This window comes from Cavia porcellus, unplaced genomic scaffold (genome assembly GCF_034190915.1).
Source record: "Cavia porcellus strain 051 isolate PalLab524CR breed Dunkin Hartley unplaced genomic scaffold, mCavPor4.1 scaffold_21, whole genome shotgun sequence".
In the NCBI taxonomy this organism is placed as follows: Eukaryota; Metazoa; Chordata; class Mammalia; order Rodentia; family Caviidae; genus Cavia; species Cavia porcellus.
In genome coordinates, this window is record NW_026947504.1 from 63,135,384 (window position 1) to 63,159,212 (window position 23,829).

General features: G+C 38.4%; 1 long non-coding RNA gene across 1 annotated transcript; it reads right to left on the bottom strand.

Moving 5' to 3' along the window:
- Positions 1–6,573: 6,573 nt before the first annotated feature.
- LOC134472058 (uncharacterized) lies at positions 6,574–23,613 on the bottom strand. The gene is made up of 3 exons (XR_010041883.1): positions 23,174–23,613; positions 11,985–12,076; positions 6,574–6,892 (listed from the first exon to the last, which is right to left on the bottom strand). It is a non-coding gene; the product is annotated as an uncharacterized LOC134472058 (long non-coding RNA).
- Positions 23,614–23,829: the final 216 nt, after the last annotated feature.

Genomic DNA, 23,829 nt, shown 5'->3' on the forward strand with positions numbered 1-23,829 from the left:
TGCAAAATTGTCCTCCAGTTTGGATAATCTATCCTTAGTTTCTTTCAATCTGATTTGCCATCTTTCCATAGAGTTTTTAATTTCCTGGTAATCTCTTTGAATCTGCCTCATGTATTCCATATTTTTATATTCCTCATCAAATTGTTCTCTCCTTTGTTTGAGTTCCTCCCTTCTTCCATCTGTGTCTTCTTGAGGGGTGCTTAGCATATCTTTTATTAATCTTCTTATATCTTGCTTTACTTGGCTAAATATTTCACTTTTGAACTCATCTATGAGGTCCCAAAGGTATCTCTTTATGTGCACTGGTGCCATGTCTGATACTGCATGTTTGATGTTCTCATTCTCCTTTGTATTTACCTATCCTGCATCAGTGTTCTCAGAGTTGGGACCTGGGTACTTTTTGTTGTTGCTTCCTCTTCCCACCTTTTTTGCTTCTTCCAGGAAGCCCCAGTTTCTTTCTTTGTTGGTTACAATTCTTCTGAAGTGCACTGGCTAGGTGACACTTCCCACTGCTGTGTGCTAATGAGTTGCACACAGGGACAGCATATGCTGACCCCTCCCCTCTGGATCAGTCAAGCTGCTGTGGCCTGCACTGTATTCTATGCACTGCCTCCTCTGGGTCAGTCAAGCTGCTGTGGCCTCCACTGTGTTACTTTGCACCACCTCCTCTCTGGGTCAGTCAAACTTCTGCGGCTTCACTGGGTTAATGTGTTTAGTGTGCACCACTAACTTGATTTCAGATAACCTTTTGGGTCCCAGCCAGGTCACGTGACCCAGGTCTAGCTAACTCCACCAATCCTGTTTGGGAAAGGAACAACTGATTGAAGTCACTATTGCCCTTTGTACTTGCCAGTTCCACCCAGTCCCAGAATGTCATTCACTGGAGCCCCCCTTTCTGTGGAATGGCTTCACTCCCGTCACTCACCACAGGTCGATGCAGGTACCCTGCCAACTCAGCTCTCTGTTCAGCTCACCAACCCCCAAACTCAATGTAACTGCGCCTCCAGTGAGTGAAAGCAGCAGGATCTCGGATGGCTTGGCAAGTTGCAAGCGGAACCTTGGATAGTCAGCAAGTCTCCAGCTGCATCAGGAACACTGAACCTTTAGCTGTTCCAGTAATAGCACCGGGACTATAAGTTTGGTTGGTTCTTCTCACCTTAGTTTCTTCTTGGGATGAAAGAATTCATCTCCCTCTGTTTGGGGCTCCCCACTCTGTATTATGTTGAATTCTAAGTTGACTATCTCAGGGAGCCTCTGTAGCCAGCTGTTATCTATCCACCATCTTTGCTGGAAGAGTGTGGTTGTATTTTAAATATACCATCTTATTATTTGTTTTACATTTGTCACAGTTCTTTTTGTTCATTTTTCCTTTTCTTCCATTCTTTTAGATTATTATTATTGTTGTTGTTGTTGTCCCACTATTGACTAGTTTTATATCTTTTTTTTTCTTTAGTGAAAACTCTGGTCTAAAACATACATCATTAACTTATCACAGTGTATTTCCAAATGATATTCTACTTCAGCTATAGCAGTTAGCCTAAATAATATTTCCTCATTCTTTATGTTTTTTATGCTTTACTTCTGTATACATTCTGACCTTCCTTAATTCATTTTGCTTTAAATAGTTAATTGTTCTTTAAAGAAATTTTCTAAAGGATACAAAATTGGGAGGCTATTTACATTGGAACAAATTTAAACGTTCTGTAGCACTTTCATTCTTTTGAATAGATTCCATTTTATAACTGATACTTTTCTTCCACTTGAAGAACTTGGTTCAAATTTTTTAAGTGCCTTATCTCCCGGTAATAAAGTCTCTTAGCTGTTGTTGATTTCAAGGTTAAAGAGATGTTCAGTGGATACAGAATTTTAGGTTGACTTTTTTCCCCTAGTACTTTAAAGATGCTTTTCCTTTGTTTTTTTCACTTTTAAACTTTTCAAAATATATCTGTGATGATTTTTTCTTTGCTTATGCAATGTATTTCCCCTTCAACTGCATTTCAGTTATTCTCGTTATGACTGGTTTAAGAAATTGTATTGTAATATAGCTTGTTGTGGTTTTCTTTTATTTTGACTTCTATATATTAACCTTTTTGTTTTTTATTAGCACATATTTTTAGTACATAATGTTTACATTCCTTTTGGGGAAGGGGTATATGTACATAATATATCTTAATTCTCTTCTTTTATTCTTTGCTCTTCCGACCCTCTGTCCATCTCATTTCTTTGTTTTTCTGATGCCCCACTTTTCTGGGATCCAAGTTTCATGTATGTGAGCAAACTTGATACTTTTCTATAAGTTAGCAGGTCTTTATTCATTTTTTTCTTTATTTCTGTTGCTATTTTTAGTCATTTATCCCTCAGTGCTTCACTTTAGCTTCAATTATTATGTGTTTGAATTTACTGATTTCGTCTTCCATTGTTTAACCTGCTCTAACTATTGAAGTTTTCATTTTAGATACATTATTCATCTCCAGAAGTTCTTTATGTGTTGCACATTTTCCTACTATATTCTTTATTTTTTTGAAAAAGATAATTAATTGTAGTCATAATGACTGATTTACTCTTTCCATCTGATAATTCCTCAATTTCTGTATTTCTGGGTCCATTTCTACTGGTTTTATGTTATATTTTCTTAGTTTGAACATTGAGAACCTTGTTTTTAAGCTTCTTTATAGCATAAAGCTAGACCGGTCTTTATTCTAATGTTCATCTCCTAAATTATTAAGCTGTGGCTCTTCTGGAGTCTCTACTGTATGGTCCCAGTGATTGCCAACTATTCTCCAGTCTGTTAGACAACTCAGCTACATCACACATCTTAATTCCTCTCTTTTCATTCATCCCCCCCCACCCCTGCATTCCATCCATCTCATTTCTGGTGTGGTCAGATCCCATCTCTCTTGTCATATGCCCTACTCTATAATATTTCATGCTATATCTTCATGTTCTAGTATTCAATAAAGACAAAAAGGAACCCTGCACAAATTTCTGGAGTTATTTTTCTACATACCACACCACAACTTTGAGCTGCTTTTATGCCTCTGTCAACTCTGATCACTGTCCCCTGAAGTCAGTGAAGTCACTATTCCCTGCTTAGGTTCAACACACTGTCATTCAGCTCCACGGAAAGTATCTCCAAGCAGAAAACTGGAGGGATAGTAGCAGTCATCATGTCTGTCTTCCTTCTCTCAAGGATCTCAGCCATGTGTCACTTGTTATCTGGTATTTAATAATAGTTGTTTTATATTTATATATTTTTAGTATTCTTACTTGTTGAGAGGGAGCTGAATACATTTGAAAAGTAATAACCTCCAATATGAATGGAAGTTTTCACTATTCCTTTACATTACTTCTTTTTCAATTTTTTTTTGTTTTGTTTTGTTTTTTGAGATGAAGTCTTTCTATGTAGTTCAGGCTGGCCTTGAATTCCCTGTGTAACCCAGGCTGACCTCAGACTTGCCATGATCTTCCTGCTTCAGCCTCCCAAGTGCTAGGATCATAGGCATGTGCTAGCATGCCTGGCTTTTATACTATTAATTTTAACCAACATTTATTGATCTCCACTTATACACAATGACACTGTAATGTACCATGAAGGATTAACCATTAATAAAAGATAGACCTTCTCTTAATGGAATTTTAATCTCCTGCCATACATAGACCTATACACTGGTGACAAAACATATTAATAATTATAACTGAAATGTTTAATCAGTATAGGGAAGGAAGGAGGGATAACAGGTTTACAGATGTTTTAAAGGAGGGTGTACCATATGGCTTGAAAATGGAGTAGGATTTTCATTAGAAATAGGTTCAATGAACCAGTAATTCTCAATTTTAGCCAAATATTAGAACCAGGGAAACTTTGAAAAAACAAAAGCTAATGCTTATGTCTCATGACCATATATTTTTATTTAATCAATCTGAGATTTAGCCTTAAGTCCTGGGATACTGTAAACCCCCACAGGTGATTTTAATTTGTAAACAAGCTTGAGACTCTAGATTAACAACAACAACACGAAGTGGAGTGACAAAAGGATAACATGAAGCCACATTCAGCATTTGGGACTTCAGTTAAGCTCCTCATGTTAGGAACTTGCTTTGTACATATAATTATAATTTCTGAACCACATTAATGTTAATTTTACTTTAATTGTCCAATCCATAAATATCTCTTCCTTGAAGTCACATGAAAAATGAATTATTTTGAAGGTTATTGAAAAATACTTTCCAGCATAATGGCCACATGGAACCATATATAATAAATGTTGTACCCAAACTTGCTAAAAAGGAGGTGAATTAACAATGCTATTTTGGTACGATGTCATAAACAGTAAAAACACCAAGAGACTCTTCACTGTAGTTCAAAAACTCTTGAATGTTTCTTTTATACAAAGCAGAGCATGAACTTTCAGACTAGAACGCAGTGGGATCTGCAGGAGACCTAGTAAGCCATGGCTCCCTGAGAACCACTTGACCAGCCACGCAGTCTTGTTCCTAGTTGTGAGAGGCTGGAGTCTCCTACTGGAGGAGGTTTCTAGGTTCTTTCTGTCCAGAGCAAAGAAGTGGTTTAAGACAAGGACAAGCAGTAGCAAATTTTTATTAACAGTAAAATAAAAAGAAACAGGCTCTGCAAAGTGAGTTTGGGCCAAGCAGAAGTTGGAAAAGAAGTACACCCCACAACATGAAGTTGGGGCTGCCACCCAAGAAAGAAAACAGTGGCAAAAACTCAGTGTAGATCCTTTTTGTATCACCCGTGCCTCGGGCTGATGTTAGGTCTAGGCTGTCCTATTGAACACCTGCTTAGGTTCTCGCAAGAATTCAAGCTCTCGTGTGCAGACCCTTGGAAACCGTTCCATGACCGTGCCCTGGGTTTTGTAACTAACAGGTTGTGCCTACTTCCCCAGCCAGCTTTGCCATACTCTCCTGTATCAGTCTGAGACAACAAAAATTAAACTAATATACATGGTTAAGTTTTAAGTTCCTAAAACCTAATGAAAATAGTCAAAAAATAATTTGAAATCTGTTTACCCAAGGATAACCTTTAATAACTAGTATTTTATTCTTCCAATTGTTTAAAAATCCTATTACAATTTTTTTAACTCACCAAGGTAGTGTGTGAGGTATGATATTTGATGTACAAAATCCAAATTACTTGAGATAGACTTTTGTCATTCTGGGCTCCTTGACACTATTTCTAATGCGGTAGGTGGGACAGTCTACAAGTGAAGACACATCTCAGTCACTTTCCTCTATAAAATCCAGGGCTGGGAGTGTCAAGAATTCACTGTTTCTGCAACCTTGCCCCAAATACTTACCAAATCATATATTTCCCTCTGAGATCTCCAGTCTTTTTTTTTTTTTTTTTTTTTTTTTTTTTTGTCGGTACTGGGGATTGAACTCAGGACCACATGCTTGCAAGGCAGGCGCTTATGCCGCTGAGCTAAATCAACAGCCAAGATCTCTAGTCTTAATGGAGTGATACACAAGACCCAAAGATAGCCAAACATGATGCAAATAACTACTACTAATAAATACTAGCATGAGTCAACTAACTAATAAATACTAACATGAGTCAATAAGCTACATAGAACTGCACTTCAAATTCTTGCATTCTTTATAGACATCTCTCTGCACCTGCCAAGTATGTGCAGAAAGGAATACTCCAACACGCTTGGTCTCTTCTGTAAAACCAAGACTTGATTGTGTACCATTTTTAATGTTCAGAGATTTTATTCTGTTCTCATTGTTTCTTTGTGTTAGCCATTTGTTAACTCAACTGAAGGGGTTTTGTTAGTTTAGGTATGTTCTTTAACAATAGATAAATTTTTTCATTCAAAAAGGCATTCCTCTATGTTCCCGCAAACTATGTAAACTTTCAATGAATGCTGACTGTTATTGTGGTCCAATTCTGTGAAGGGGAAAGCAACTTTAGTAATCCCATTTGGAAAGGAAAAACAGACTGCTTAGTTTGCCAGTCTGAAGAATTAAACATGAACCAAAAAATTGAAAGATTAATTATTTTATTTCTTCTACATAACACAAATCACCAGAAACAGTGAGCTGGCAATGTCCACATAAAAGAAATTGAATAAATTGAATCTTCTAATTTGATTTTCTGTAAGTAAATTTGGGACAATTATCCTGAAAATTATTCAAAAGTTTAAATACAATGCAAAACGGAGCATAGCATTTGTGTGTGTGTGTGTGTGTGTGTGTGTGTGTGTGTGTGTGTGTGTGCTTGTTTTTTGCTTGGTTTCAGGCTTTGGTTTATTTTTGTCTTGTGATCCTGGGGACTAATCCAAAGACCTTGGCGCTGAAGAAGAGGTGTCTCTCTAGGGCTTCTTAATTTTTTTGTTTTGAGACAGGGGTGGGGTCTCACTAAGTTTTCCAGACTGACCTCAAGCCTGCTGCTCCTCTTCCCCAAACCACTAAGTCACTGGGACTGCAGGTATGCCCTACCACAAGCAGCAAACGTGAGTGTTTCAGTGGTGAGATACAGAAACCTACTCAGTACCAGAGATTGGTTCTTTGAGCACAGAAAACATGGAAATGAGAACACATATTGTCAAGGCTTTAATTGGGGTTTCAGTTTAAGGGAGACAGCAGCGATTAAGAGAAAGAACAGCCTGCTCTCCAAAGAAAGGAAGGCAAACTTTTATTGATTTCCTGGAGTGGGTTAAAGTCCAATAATTTTCCATGGGTGAGGGGCATGATTTCAAATGACTTTTTCCTTCTTTTGAAACATTTGGGCCATCATGCAGTCCACTTCTTGGAACTGCTGGCTTCCTTTATAGCTGATGCCATCATCTTGTGCAAATATTCTAGCCTTGTGGTTCAGTCTGGGCTTTATGGTAAGGCTGAAGGATTTTAGGGACTTGAGATGCTTCAGCTGCTGAAATAACACAATGGTAAAGATAAGGAAACAAGAAAAAAGTAGGAGAAAGAAATTCATACCAGTTTCACTGGGTTATGAGCCAAATCAAAAAGAAGACCTAGGAATTTTATTTGGCTTTTATCCCACTATATAGCCTCCAACTGTCCCTCCCTTTTTCCTAATAAAAGGTTTTTTCCTTCTTATTCTTAATGAGACAAAGACTAAAGTTATCTTCTGTAACTTCTCCAGGTTGTCATGTAATCCCCACCTATCCTTGCAGATTATAAAAAACCCTCAGTACCTAATGGAAGGGAGACCAAGGTTTGGGTTCTTGACTAGAGATAAACTAAAATCCCTAGAAAGTCATTAGTTTTACTTGAAACTTCAGGAGCCTAGAGCAAAACAATTTAACAAGCAAGATAGATAGATATGTTTGTAAAATAGATATGGCTGTAAAGAGTATTACTACTACCAAAGTTGAGAGCAGAGGGCTTAAAAGCCCCAAACATCTGAGCTGGCCATGAAGTATGTGAGACACGCCATCCTTTGTTTTTTCTAAATTAGTAATATTGTCTCTAAAGATTTTGATGTTTTCCAGAGATGCTCATGTAAAAACAGCAGTCTTACCAAGAAGACACACATTGTCCCAGTTTCCATTGTGAATGTGCCAAGAGCTTCATAAAAGGAGGACTAGTTGGCTAAATTCCATGGCAGACTTTTGGGCTTCAAAAGCTTTTACTGTATTTTTCCTTGGTTGCGATGTGTGCATGGATATACTTTAATGGATTTTTCAAGGTTGGGTATTCCAACATATCAGGAAAAAAATTAGCATTTGATTTGTCCAAGCTCATAACTAGGTTGATGGTAGAAAATAATCTCAAAATTAAGCTCTTTCTTGGTCCAATTGCACCACCAGGAACTTGTCAGAAAAGATTCCAGGTTATAGATTCCTTCTAAAAGTACCATTATGAGAACAGAATGGTTGCAAGCACCAAAACTATAGTATGTGGCCCTTTCCATCATCGTAGGAGGGTCCTGAATAAATTCTGCCCGTATTGGAAGAAATTTCCTCTTCACTTGAGAGATATTACAGCAGTCCATCTCTGTTCTCAAATATGTTTGTAAGAAGTGCTAAATCCCAAGTCTGAAGGGGACATGGCTGGATTCCAAGCTATCTATGTACTGTGAAATCACGATAAAATGCCCAAATAATAATTATCTAGGCATATGGAATGCTATATAACAAGTCTCCCCATTTGGTTCTGTATGTGTGTTGACACCCAATATTTCTGTATATTGAAGGAAGCAGCTTGACATGGTCTGTTATTATGTTTCCTGCTCCTGTTGAATTTCAAGTGAATCCTGTTTTAATTATCCAATGTTATTTCATCCCAGAGCATAAGGACTTCAAGTATCCAAGTAAATATTTTGTTATTCTTTTTGTTACTTCCTCCCCAAAAAATGGATTAAATTTCAGTCACGTTTGTGATCAGGACAAGTTCTTCTGAGGTGTCATTGTACTCTACAGTGTTATTTTTCAAGGAGATGGGAAGGTCACTGTTTTGAGGCAAAGTCAGAGAGATGTCTAAAATATAAAGATGCCCTGTCTTTCAAAACTTACATTAGCTTGGATCATCAAGAGGGATATAAAAAGCAATTTAGAGTAAAATTCTTAGGTCTCTTGGCACAATTTGGCTAAGGTTTACATAGGGTATGACTATTTTATTTTTTCTGAGGACTTGGGATGCCAATTATGCTACTAATAAAGGAAATTCAGTTCTTTCCTCTGTGTCACTCCACTGACTTCATAGCCTGGTTGTGGTCTTTCTTCCACCCACAGTTATGCATGTTACTGCAGAGAACATAAGAAAACATACTATATAATGCTTTTGCTATTAGTAGATGTCTTAATTATAGTCTCATTGCTGAGACAAAATACTCAACACTCAAAGTTAAAGGATAAAAGGTTTATTTCAGCTCACAGTTTGTAGAGATTTTGGTACATAGTCAGCTGATTCCAAGGTAGGCTGGCATCATGGGAGAAACAGTCCATGGCAAGCAGACGGCAGACAGTAAAGCAGCAAGCAGCAGCACCAAAATCAACAGTATGCTGCCTTTCCCTTTTATCCCTTCCAGGCAACCCACTTTTTGGGTAGTACCACTCACAAACAGAGTGGATGAACCTTCCTCTTACCCACACCAGAACTATGCTAAACCAATCAGTTGACTAATTTGGTAATCACACACCCTTAATCCCAGTATCACATCCTTAACCATTTAACAGTTTACCACAAGCATCATTAGGGCAGCGTGTTTATGTACTCACTGTCCCAAGCTTATTTGAGCAGGTGTCATTTCAACCAAGTGATTCTTGAATTGAATAAATTTGATAAAACCATCATTTTTATATTCCCTGTTATCAAATAAAAATTAACAAAATATGCAATTTTTGTCATCCTCTATTTACATATTTGAACTGGTAAATGGTTAATCCAGCATCACACCCATAATTTCAGCATCATACATTCTAGATCCAGCCACCACTGAAAAGCTCTAACTTTGACCACATGAGGCTCTGGGGAGACACCTAGACACAAGCCAGTATACTAATATAGTATCAAGTATACTAATGATGGTTTACCTCCTGTGTGGTTCTGACAGGTGCATGTCAGCAACTAAAAGAGAGACAATTTGAGCTATTTGCTATGTAAGTAGCACTCATAAATGGTTAGTGTATGACCACCTGCAAGCCAAGAAACCACAACAAAGACACAACAAGCCTGAGCTGAGTCATGCCATCTTAAACTGAGATCCAACATAGAGAAAAGAGGTGGGGTTCAAAGCAACAAGGAAGCAGCAGTACAAGGATAACAAACACAAACAAACCCATTTGGAAATATCATCCTATTACTTATTTTGCTGGTAACTCCTCTACATGTTCATAAGTACATTCCTGTGAGTCTGAAGAACTCCATGGGAGATCAGGTAGAGTAAGTTTTACTCTGATTAAATGAACCAACCAGGACCCTTGTAGTTTTGTAGTACTAGGGGTGGCTAAAATAACTTGGTATGGTCCTTTCCATTTGGGCTGAAGTTGATTTTCTAGTGACTTTGCCCTGTTCATTTTAAGCATTAAACCTGTCTTCTGGTAGCACTCTTCAAGAACAGCAGGATTCTGAGTCAAATTAGGAAAGATTTTGTTTCCATAGTTCAAGAGGGCTTGCTGAGTTTTATCTAGGTTAACGACATATTGTAAGGCAAGGTCTACATTTTAATTAAACTAGAAGGTAGTATTCAAGGAGTATCTACCATATGAAATCTCAAAGGGATTTATTTTCAGGTGACACATTGAAATTTCTTGGATTATTAGGAGGGATAGAAAAGCAATTTAGTGCCAGGTTCTTGTGTATCTTAGCACAGTTTGCTTAAGAGTTGCCCAAGAGCACAGCTGGGTAGGGGCTAGGGATTTAGCTCAGTGGCATTAACGCCTGCCTTGCAAGCAGGCAGTCATGAGTTTGATCCCTGGTACCAATGAAAAGGAAAAAGACAAAAACAAAACAAAAAGAGTACAAGTGGGTTTCTTTTTCCCATGTTTCCTAAGAATTTGGAATGTCAAGCTAAGTGTAGTTTACAATTAACTACAAGGACAGTGGAAAGGTTTTTGGATTATTCTTGCTATAAATGAAGTTTTATTGTCACTTTGAAGAGACTCTGGGAACCTGAGAGGGATCATTTCTTATGAGATATTTATATATTTTCATGATCTTTTCTACTCTGAAGAAGTTTCTATCCATCATGTAAAACCATCCATAAATATTAGCAGATATTTATACCCAGCTTTTAAGAGAATTTGTGTAAAATCAACTTCCAATCTTTCACTAGGTAGGTACCCTGATGCTGACTGGCCTTAAAAGTGGGGGCCACTGGATGGGTCTGATGGTTGTTTTATATGCAAACCTGATGATGCTGAACAATTTATTTGCTGATCTCATGAAGTCCTCTTCCAGTAAGAGTAGTTCTTACCAGGATCCAAAAGAGCTTTCCTTTCATAATGTGTGGACTCATGGTGGTGTTTAACAAGTTTGCATTGATCAGTCTCAGGACCACAATCTCTTGCCAGTCTGTGAGCCATCCTGCCTCATTCATGTAACATCCCTAATTACCACACTTTTATATTTCTGTTCAGTAATATTTAGATATTTTGAGTGGGTTGGGAGGGTCTAGGACTAGGGTCACAGCTTATATAGCTATGGGAAATCCTTCATGGAGACTTGTGTTTTGGCTACATAATTTATATTATTATTTGCCTTATTACTGCCTTAGCTTGTAAGGGATCACTTTGAGGTCCTTTACAATGGATTACTGCTGCTTGTTTAGAAAGTTATACTACTTCCAGAAGTTGTAAGATCAGGTCTTTATATTTTATTGGAGAGTTTTACCTGTTAACCTTCATCTTTTCTCTCCAGATAGCAGCATAGGAAATCTATGTAGATATTTAATTTTCTTTCTTGTCCTAATTTCAGGGCCCAAATAAAAGGCAATAAATTCTTCATTCTGACCAGAAGTGTTAGAGGGAAGGGATTTTGCTTCTATGGTATTATTATAGCCTGACCACTACATACCAGGCTTTTCTGACACATCATTCTATAAAACAGCTCTCATCTGTGTCAGATTCGGGTCATCTAGAGTCATATCTTTTCAATCTGGCTTTCAGGAGTACAGTTGTTCAATAATCTCTACACACTGATGTTCTAGTGCTGAAGCTGAGATTAGGGTACCTGAGTCTAAGGTGTGACATTCGTGGCAACTTGATGAAAGGAGTATCCAATAGGAAGGCCTGATATTGTGTCATTTCTCTCCATAAACCAGTGATACACCCCGACATCTAGAACTCTATGGAACTGATGGGATTTGTGACCTCCATACGTTATCTTGAGCTTAATTTAGAGGCTTCATTAATTAACAAAACAGTTGCAACAACTATTATCCTTTAACCACTGAGTCTACAGTGTCTACAGAGATGGGTCCTGTCCTGCTTAATTTTCTCATTTCTGAGACAAAATACCTGACACACAAAGAGATTAAAAGAGGGAAAGTTTACTTGACTTACACTTAATAGAGGTTTCGGTCAAAGTTGGCTGGTACCAAGGCAGGGTGGCATGGCACAGGGGCATCACAGAAGAGAAACAGTCCATGGCAAAGCTAGGGAGGCAAAAGGTAGCAAACAGCAAGCAACCACAGCAGCTCTCTTTGTGTCCTTTATATTTTACCGAGGCTACCCGCTCTTAGTGCAGGTAGCAATCACACCCGGGGTGGGGCACCATTATCCTACTCAGAACTCTGCCAAACCAATCAGTGGACTAATTTAATAATCATACATCCTTGATTCCAAAATAACTTAATCCCAGCATCACACACTCTAGATCCAGCCACCTCTGAAAAGCCCCACCTATAACCACATGAGGACATCTAGACACAAACCATGACAGGTCGCAACTTTTGGGTTAAGACTCTAAAGCCAAATCCAGCTTTTTATGTGCATAGTGTAAGAGGTTTTCCAAGTCAGAGACACCCAAAGCAGGGTCTCAACCTAACTCAGTCTTTCACTGATCAAATGCCCTTTAACATTCTTTTGTTCAGTAGAGAAACTACCTTTAATGCTTCATGTAGATTTTGCATTAACCCATAATTTGGGATCTATACCTGGCAGAAACCTACCATGCCTAGTAACTCTCAGCACTGTCTTTTGGACTCACAGTTAGACAATAAAGCAACTGTCACTTTCCAATTGGGAGCCAATATATGGACTGCTGGAGCAAGGACAAACCCCAAGGACTATTTTGAGGGAGATCCATGACTTTGTTTAGGAAACTACTTCCTTGATCAGCAAGAAAATTTCTTGCTTGATACTACTAGCAATCAATAAGTCATTGACATATTATAGCAAGATACCACTTTAAGTTGTTTTCTGAGGTTTCTGGGCCAAATCATTACCAAACAAACAATAACTGCTCATGCACCCTTGAGGTGACACCATCCGGGAATATTAAGTGGTCTCTTGAGTTTTTAGATCTCTCTCATTTCAAAGCAGAAGGGTATTGTGAATCTGAGTTAGTAGTATGCTAAGAAGTCTTTATTTAAGGACAAAACCATAAGATGCTTAGCCTCTATTGGTGGGTGTGTAACTAAGGGACAGGTATTACAGGAAATGGGATGAATGAAGACAACAGCTTGATTTATATCCTCAACGTCCTGCACAAATTGATATTCTCCAGAAAGCTTTTTAAACCAGGCATGGCTTGAGTAAATTAATAGCCAGGAACTTTTGTAGAAGGGTTTTATTCTTCAAAAGCCATCTGGCTTTAAATAGTATTGCCTTTTCCAAGAGTATTTTACCTGAATCAAGTACCCAGAGTGTTTAAATGTGAATTAGGGTGGTATTAACAGCATCTCCTGAAGTTGCAGTATCCCATACTGTGGCTTTTCCTAAATCAAGCAGTTCTTGAAGATTATTAGGTGAGAAATACATAAAAGGACTACTATGTGAATTCTGGTGGCACCTCAGCCTGAATTTGACTCCCAACAATTGAAACACTTGCTTCTAATTTGCTCTTAACTTGGTCAATAGGTAGCTTTCTACCAGAGGACTGAGATAATCTGGGACATTGAGAAAGAATTGGAAGGTAGTTTGGGAACTGATTTTGTAATTAAGAGAAAAAGAAAAGCATTTTACCTTAGGCTACTGTCTACTCCATTGAACACTCCTGGTTTCATAAAGGCCCAGCAGGTTATGACAGAGACGTTAAGCAGCTGCAGTATCAGTATCGATTTTGTTTTCCTACTTACCAGACCAAGCGTGACCTGAGGCTTCCTATCTAAGGGACACATAAAGTATTCAAAGTTTTTGATGCTTAAACTTAGTAAGTCTAGAATGCTAAGAAGGTATTGGCTCAGGATATATTACTTCTAGTATTGGGTGTGATTTATCTGGTATAACTAAATCTCAGGTTGCTTTTTCATTGCCCAGTGGATTTTTATGCCCATTGTATGATCTATGTTGTCAAATGCCTATTTTATATCCTGTGTTGCATTCATAGAACTTGTAAATGCATTCTATCTGCTTCCAAAATGGGCTTTCATATATACATGTAAGTATCAGAATGCTCGGGTCTCTGCTCCTATCATCAAAAAGCAATTTCAAATAGTTACACAAAAAGGTTCTTAGAAGAAAGAAAATTCCTTCCTTTAAGCCAGAAGGGCTCTGCATTGTATCTTTCATTGCCAACATGGCAGCATGAGCTGAATCTCAAAGCTATTAAGTATAGTGCTGCCATCTAGTATAATTATAAAGCGGCACTTGAGATATCACCCAGGATTGAGCTGCAAAATGAGGGGAAAGGACTTAGTAAGTCTAAAATCCAGAGATGCTGACTCAATACTGGACATCCAGGATCTGACCCAGGGTCACCCAGGTAGGGAGGGGGGCACTTAAATTTCTAAGCTAATGATTCATTACAGACTATGTAGCTTACCTATTAAACTGGTAATTCATGCTTATGATATAGAAACAGAAAAAGGTTCCAGTGCAGAGATCTTCTTATCTATGGTACATATACGCCTCCTAGTAACCCTGTTGCTATCCCAGATACATTTGTAAACTGCAGAGATATTCTATACTTCTGAAGATAAATATGTATGCTCAGGTGTGAGTGTTTGGAAGTATATCCATAATATATATTCTAAGTGTGGGAACACAGTATGCATATTGTTCTGCACATTGTTTTTGTTTCTATTTTCTCTTAACAATATGTATAACCTTGCTGGGCATGGTGGCACATTCCTGTAACCTCAGCATTCAGGAGGCTGAGACAGAAGGACTGCCATAAATTCAAAGCCAGCCTGAGCTACATAACTGAGTATAAGGCCAGCCTACACTGCATAGCGAGACCCTGTCTCAAAACAACAACAACAAAAAAAAAAAAAAAAAGCTCATTCCCTCTCAGCGTACAAAAAATCTACTTCACTTTTAATGATTATACAACATTCCATTAAACACATGTGCAATGCTTTTTTTAATCCCTCTTGGTAGACATTTAAATGATTTCAATATTCTGTACCATGCTGCAACTAAGGCTTTCATATATCTGTCATTTTATACTTGTCTGAATAAAACAGTAAGATGAAATCCTAGAAGTTTAAAATTAGCATTGCTGGTCAAAAGGCACATGCATTTGTAGTAGAGACAAATATTGGCACATTGATCTCCATGGAAAATCTTAAGAGTTTGATGAACCTCCATCATCGAGCTATAAGAGTGGCTGATTGCCTGTAATTCCAGCTACTCAAGAGGTGACGTTAGGAGAATTGCAAGCTTAAGGCTACCCTGGGCAATTTAACAAGACCCTGTCTCAAAATAAAAATAAAATTGAAGGGCTGGGAATACAGCTTGGCACATCAGTGCTTACATGGCACATATGAAGCCCTTGAGCCCATTCACAGTACTGGAAGAGAGTGGCTGTTTCCCAAGCTCTCACTAGTAAGAGTGTGTTACCCAATTTTTCAGATTTTCCAGTGTAACATGTGAAGGCAATGTCCTAGTGTTGTTTTGGTCTATATTCTCTTAATAAAGTAAGCTTGAGCATCTGTCTATATATGTTTGAGCCACTTCCACTTCCTTCACCTTCCATTTCATTTCCTGTTGATTCATTTATAGCTTCTGTACATATTTCTATAGGCTTGTTCTTTTATTATAGAGCCTCTTCATAAATTAGACCAAAAACATTTAGCCTGCAATATGTCACGTATTTTTTCTCATTTCTTTTTTTTTTACTTTATTTGTTAATATTAAGAAAAAAAGGTAAAACAAATTTTCACAACAAAGTAATAAAAAAGTAACAATTGTTGATAAATTACACATCATTATCTTTAGTCACTCAAGTACAAAATACGGGCATAAAAATTTCTTCAATCAATATTAGCACAACCTTTCCTATTCAGTGAACTAAGTGACACTACAAAATGTTAAAGGTTCAAAAGCAAAAGAGTAAATTCTGATTTTGATTACAGAGGACTTTCCCTTGAAGAAATGTTATCCTTTCATTTATTTAAATGTCAACAATATCTTTTCTGATTCAGCATTTTCTGTTATGTTTTTAAAATTTTTTCATGGGGTAGGGAGGAGGGGAAGGGAAAATAATTAGAATAAAGATATGCCATATATAGAAACCTAATAACCTCAATTAATGTAAATATCATATGCCATAATATGACCTAAGGTTAATATCAATAAGAATGAAAAACTGGATAGGGGAGTTGGAGGAGGGGAAGGTGGTTAGAAAGAAAGAGAGAAAGAAAGAAAAAGAAGCCATGCCATCTGTATGTAGCCACTCCCCAAGATGATGGTAAAACACATGAACTACAAGCATGTACTAGTAAAATTTTAAAAATTAAGTTTTTCCCACTAAAATGATTTTTTAATCTACTAAATTTTTCAAATACTTTTATTACTTCATTGTTTGAATTTAAATATTTGCTCCATCCTGAATTAATTTTTAGTTAATTCATCTTTTCTCCACTGACTAGTTTTCACATCATAAAGCTAATAATGAATGTTTTATTAATTTTATATTTTAAAACTAGAACAGTTATAGGTGTTAAATTTAAACATACAACTGTTTCAATATTCTGTCCTGGCTTTTTTTCACTTTATAAGGTATAGTGGAGAATTCAAATACAGAACTGGTCAAGGATTCTTTAAAACACCAAAGAGAAGTATGACCAGCCACCGCTCAACTCTACCTGTGACAATATTCTCTAAATTGTAGGCCCAGAGACTTTTACACAAAGACCAAGATTTGGGATGCAAAAGTAGTGACTGCAGTGACCTTGAGCTGAGGACAGCAAACTACAGAGTTATCTTCCTCTTCACTATTTTCCCAGAACATAAGAGGGACAATTTGTCCACCGATGTTTATAGTAATGATGGTCATAATAGCTAAGAAATAGAAAGTACTCAATTGTGCATCATGGATGAATGGTTAAACAAAATGTGGTATACACTCAGTGTGGTATCTATTCAACCTTAAAGGAACAAAGTGCTGATACACAGTACAAGGAAAGACAGAAATACATGGAAAATGCCTCTAGAACAACAGTGAGATTCCTCCTTATTCCCCACATACACTCACAAAAATGGCTATAATAAAGAAATCAAATAATAATTGCTGGCACCAGAGAAAGGAACCCTTCTATATTCTTTGTAGAAATGTAAACCAGTGCAATCATCCTAGAAATTCATGAGGATCTTCCTCAAAAAACTAAAACTAGAAATTCCATTTGACCTAACTATTCTGCTTCTAGGTATCTTCTGAAAGAGTTAAAGATATCGAATTACAGTGATACTTGCATATTCATGTTTATAGCAGCACAATCCACAGTAGCTAAATCTTGGAAGCAACCTATGTGTTCATTAACACATGAATGGATAAAGGAAATGTGATATTTCTACACAATAGAGTACTACTGTGCCATAAAAATGATAAATTTGAGTCATTTGTAGGAAGTAGATGCACCTTGAGATCATAATGTTAAGTGAAATAAATCAGACATACAAACTTAAGTATCACATGGTTTCTTTTATGTGAGAAACTCAAAATGAAGATAATTTAAAAGCAAATAAAAGATAGATAATAGGAAACTGGGAGATAGATATTTTTCAAATGAGACAAGCACCAAAAGATGGAGGGAGAAGGAAGAAGGGGAGAAGGGAAAGTAAAAAGAATTAGGATGTGTTATGTATATGCACCAGTTCCCCATGATGAACATCATTATGTACAGCAAATATTTACTAATAAAAAATGTTTAAATGCAGCTGAATCTTGAAAGCATAATAAGCTAGTGAGGGTAGGATAAATTGCATAATTCCACTTATGGAGGGTAACTAGGGTAGTCCAATTCATAGAAAATAAAATAGAGGCCACCAGGGGACTGGGTGTGTATTACCTATTGAGATCATATTTTTATAAGAATAATGAGACAAGATTAATAACATCAACAATAATGAAATGGAGAAAGGAAATTTAGAACAGGAGGGAAAGAGGCAGGGTGGAAGGGGATTTTTAAAAGACTGCCTATCTTTTAATTACTGGATTTAATTTTATGCATTTATGGGATAGTCTTTAATCTATTGAAGAGCAACTCTCTTGTACTTAGAAATGACAATTAAGCAAAAATATGTGATGTAAGGATTGTACCTGTGTGTAAAAATAGTTCTGAGTGAAGATAAGCTCATCACTTGCTCCTGCTCCCTCCACAGAATGACAGGCTCTTCCTTTCTTGCTTCTCCTCATAGTCCAACCACAGAGAATTTCATAATCCCAGCAATCTCACATCCAAAGTTGTTCTTTGCACAAGATTTATCCCTCCCTGTCTTAGTCACTTTTCTCTAGTTGCTGAAACAAAATACCTGACACCCAAAATGAAGGCAGGAAAGGTTTATTTAGCTTACAGTTTGTGGAGGTTAATCTGTAATTAGCTGGCTCTAAGGCAGGGTGGCGTGGCACAGGGGCACCCGCCCATGGCTGTGGAAGAGCAAAGCAGGGACAGCAAGCCTGTTTCCCTCCCTTATACTGTAAGCAGGCTACCTGCTCTCTGGTGGATATAGCACCTGCACCATCTCCGTGCTCTCCTCTTGCACAGGCTCAGGATGTTTACAAAGTGAGGACCCTGCCCCTGCTGAGTCATTTAGTGAAACTTGTAAACTTCACAAGTTGACACAATAAACATCATCCATTCTAGAGCAGTAAGGGCATGTCCTCTGCACCTCAGAATGTAAAAATTGCTGAGTTAGTTAAGCTTCTAAACTTCTTAAGCTGACACAATGTATCAACAATTATACTCTCCAATATCATAACGAAAATTATATATTTAATACCTGGCATAGTAATTTGAGAATATGAGCAATAATAACAGGACTGTCATGAAATTATTTTCAATTTTTCTTTTTGCTAAAATAGACAGAAGTAAATGTCGGAGTTTTGACTAGCCTGGAGAGTGAAACACCAGAAATGGATTTCCATTTGCATTAAGGCCAAACACAAGGAAACAGTGAGTCAGCCTTCATTCACAGCTGATTTACCACACCAGGACTCTACAGTGTTTACTCAGAGCATTAGAAATACGTGATCCAAACTTGAAAGCGCTTAGCACTGAAATGTCGTCTCTATTTTACCAAACCTATAACATCAAATCGAAAAAGAAAAATTCTCCAGTTCTACAATGTCCCATGTTGAACTATTGAGAGTAAAATATGCTTTGCGTCTGTCTAATGCCAGACACAGAACAGTGATTTATATTTATGTGAAGTGGTAGATGAAGTATCGATCCAGAGCACTTCCTGCCTAAGTATAGATGGCAAAGATCAGGAACTTCTTCAGTTGTCAGCCTGAACTGTCACTCAGACTAAATTCAAAGTTTATGGGTTGAAGAGTAATCAGAACACAAGGGATTCCCTTCATTCCATAAGTACCTATGTTAAATGTTCCAGACACGATCTTAAATACAGCATGCAAAGCAAAAGGGATGCAATTCCTGTTCTTTCGCTGATGTATTCATTGTTTTATATATTTCTGGTGTTTTCACTCTGGGGTCTTGCTGTCCCTGGAGGGACACCATCCCAAGGCTAGCTAATTCCTAAAGCCACTAAGCAACACTCCTACAAGTGCACCTTCCCAGTAAATCAGAGCAAACACCCCACAGCTGGCTCTGACACTCCGGGCTTCTCTTCCCTGCCCCTGACCATTCCCAGTCAGTACTAGGAAATCAGGGACAATCCTATACCCAGAGCCTACTGCAACTGTTCAAACTTACCTGTTCATTCTCATAGAAGCCACAATCAAATCTCTTCCTCACGTTGTCCCACTGCCCCCTTCTGTTTTCTGACTCACCTGAACCCTGCATGTAGCATAGCATTACTCCTCTGGGAACTGGAACAAACCATCTTCTGCAGGGCACCTATCTCCTGATCTGTCAAGTTCACTATACCTGAATGATAGAACTTACATTTTAGAGTGGTTGCTTATGGTCAGGGAATGGAAAGCAACACATAAACCCGCAATTACAGTGGAGACTGAGAAGCTCCAGAAAGGAGTTATGAGCAGGGGACAGCGGGAGCACAGTAGAGGGACATGACCACAGAAGATTACAGTAGATGCTGCCAGCCTAGAGCACAACAACACCAGCAAATGTTTGTAGAACAGGAGGAGCAGCCCAAGAAAGGGAAGGGCTGGGAGGAGCCAGGATGAGGACTGGAGAAAGAAAAGATAAACATAGGAGATGAGTAGCTAAATTGTGGTGGATTGACAGCTAGTGGTCAACTTGTAACACCCCGCTGAACTGAATCAGCATGGTGCTGGGAGTGCAAGGCCCACCTGGGGATTGTTGCCAGCACCATAAAAAGAGAACTGGAGAGCAAGATGATGCTGTGGATTCTCCTGGAAAAGTGTGTCACACTGGTTTTCCTGATATGAACTCAGCTGTTCTCATCATCAGAGGAACTCAGGACCTTGCTGTTGCAGAGAGTGACTGAGGTTCATTCGGCAACCCTTGAGCCTCACTTCCTGACTCCACTGCAGAGCCCTGGCCTGCTGGCACAGACTTTCTAGCTTCCACACGGGCCTTTGGGTCTTCTCAGTACAGATCCTTCATACAAACTTGCATGAGACATTGTCATGGGCTCTAAGCCCCCCAGTTGGACTTGCAGGGCGCATTGCCATGGGCTGTAAGCCTTTAGCTATACTCAGGCAGGACGTTGCTATGGATTCCTTGGGTCCTTAGTGTGTGCACAGATCTCCTGTACTCCTTTATACTTGACTCTTTGGGTGAATTTTATAAAATAACCCTATAAATTATGTGTCCTATATTAAATTGTTTCCCTTGAAAACCCTAACTAAAACATAAGGTAAATTTAACTTGTTTTTTTTTTTTCTTGAGAAAAACTTAAAATGAGCTTGGATGGTTGGCCTGTTGTTAAGCAAGATCACAGGGAGAGAACCTGAGGGTTGGAGCAGCCAGGAGGGCCTCCTTGTGAGGAAGCAGGTGGTCACCACTTAACCTCTTGCCTTTGGGTGGAGAACTCTGGGGTCTTGCTTCCATCTCTGTGGGATGTAACTTCAGGGACAATAACTTCAGCCTGGGCTGGCATGAAAACAGGCTGAAAATTGTGGTGAAGGTGATTAGGATCTTTTTTTAACCCAGCTCTTTAAAATATGAACATTAAGGAGTTTCAGGCTCTCTTCTTAAATGTAGTCATGCTCATTATCTATAATGTAAGTGGGAAGAACCTGTGTTTGCAGTCCGCTCCAGGACCAATTAGCCTCTAACTCCTTGGTGTAGGATCCCTTCCAGGTAAATAAACATATGTTCTATTGGCAGAATGTGTCCTCTTGGCCTGAAGTTGAAGACTCCCATCTCCAGTGCCTCAGAATGTGATTTTATTTGGAGATAAAAGGCTTTTAAAAAGTAATTAAGGTTAAGTATGTCACATGGGGGAGTCCTCACACAATCTAACTGGTGTCCTTATAAGAGGAAGAAATTTTGACATAAAAAGAGAAATGCCAGGGATGGACACACCCAATGGAAAGGCCATGCAAGGACACAGGGAGAAGGCTGATACGGGACAGAGATTGGCCTCAGAAGACACCAACTTCACCCAAATATTGATCCTAGATTTCCAGCCTCCGGGACTGTGTGGCAATAAATTCCTGTTATTGAAGCCATCTTGTCTGTGGTACAGTCCTTTGTTACAATGGCCCCAGAAGACTAGCTAATATAGTAAGAGACAGATTATTAAAAACTCGAATCACCCAGGAAGAGTACTGACTCAAAGGGGAGCCACAGAACGTCCTCCAGTTCTTCTGATGTTCAGCCAGTTCACTGGGCTCCGTGCCATGACTTTCGTGTAACAAACACTAACCAGAGGTGAATCACAGTGATAGGCATGGCAAACACTTCTAATTCTCCAAGGTCATGGGGATGGGAGGGTGGGACCGTCCAATCAAAAAGCCAACTTCAGCCAAAAACACAGCTTTCTTCAACTCACATACAACAGCAGTCTCAGCTGAGCAATTCGCTTTGATCAGCACCACCCTGTCTCTCCCAGAGGTTCTAATAAACCCCTATCACAGGCGGGAAGGAAGAAGAGTAACAAGTAGAAACCCACGCACTGAGACGAGGCATCCCTACCAGAGAGAAACTAGGGCTGCTTTCTATGAGACATTCCCCAACTCAAAGGAGCAGCAACTATAAAAACTTCCCAGAGGCTTTCATCAGAGCAATTTATCTCACAAGGGCCTCAATTAGCTTGAGGAAAACGAAATGTTCCCATATGTGAGCAGGTTGCTGGGCATAGACACCCAGTCCCCAACGGCCTCACACAGGGCTCCCGATGACAGCTCACTTTTTTTTTTTTTTTTTTTTTGGTACCAGGGATTGAATTCATGACCTTGCACTTGCCAGGCAGTGGCCTGTGCCACTGAGCTAAATCCCCAGCCTGATTTGCTCATTTTTTATTCATGTATGTTCCCAGAGAAGCATGTACATGGGATAATTCTCAAATGTAAACTTTACCACTGGATAAAAATACGATGGAATGGGGAAAGAAGGAAAACAGTTAAATACAGAAAGGAAAGAAACTCTAGACTTTACATACATTAATGCCCTGTCAGAGATGAATGTCTTTAGAAGCCATCTCATTATCACAAATCATTATACCACCAACAATGTTAAAAGGAAAAAATAGACTATTCTACCTTAATCCCTTAAAAATCAAAGTTACGTCTATCTACCTTCTGGGAACTCAAACTTTACCAAGAATCTCAGAAAAGTAACTTTTCATCAAAGAGCACCTAAGCCCCTCATTTTCCAAGTGACAAACATCTAAGCTCAAATAATATGAAGTAGAAAGACAGAACTTTCTCAAATGGAAGGGGATCAAGATATGGGGTGAAAAATTAAGATATGTCATACATATGTACCAACCCCAAGGAATGTAATCATAATGTACTGCATCACATACTAGTCAAAATTTTAAAAACTAGTGAAGAAAAACCATCAAGCTATTTTTAAAAATTAAGTTTGATGCTAAAAGCATAATTCTAAAATGATAGCAGAGGATAAAGTTTTATTTTGCTTCTTTCCTAATGTTATTTTTGAAATGGTTTTTATTTACTTTCATCTCCAGTAAAGAAAACCAGTCTCTTCTCCTTCCTAGGTCCTCTCTCATTCTTTTTCAAGAGAACTTACCTGCCCCTTTCAGGAGCTGATTCTGCACAAAATTCACCTTTGCCTCACGGCCAGGGGCAGGGCTGTCTGTCAAATCCTGCAGGCAACCTCAGGTCAGAGAACTGCCTGCCAACACTGCTGGCTGCTGCCCAAGGCTTACGGCGGGTTGTCAGGTCCTCTGGGGACAGTCCTCTAGAGAATCAGAAACTGAGCTGGACTTCTGTAAATGTAAAGCGGGTGCTTGGATCTGAAAGAAATCCAGTTGTTAGAAAACATGTAAGAGACAGTGTGCTCTGGAGCAAAGAGCACTGAACGAGGTGTCTGCGAGGCCTATTTTTATCTTTGCTGTGTGAACTTAGGTGAGTCACATAGCTTCTGTGAACCTGTATTTTTTTCCCCCTGGAATAAACAAATTATCAGGTCAACCTTTTAAATTCTTTACAGCTTTTAATTTCTTCAATTTAAGTTAATACTCATAGAAAACAATCTTTAGCCCACCTAAATCTATGACTATTAACAATGATAAACTACTGGGAAGGGGATCAAGGTGCAGGAAGAGGGAGGGTTAGAGGAAATTTTAAAAAATAAGATGTTACATATAATCATGATGTGGTCAAACATCACTAATAAAAATACAGTTTCATGGACTGGAAATTCTATTTTCTGAATCTATAGTC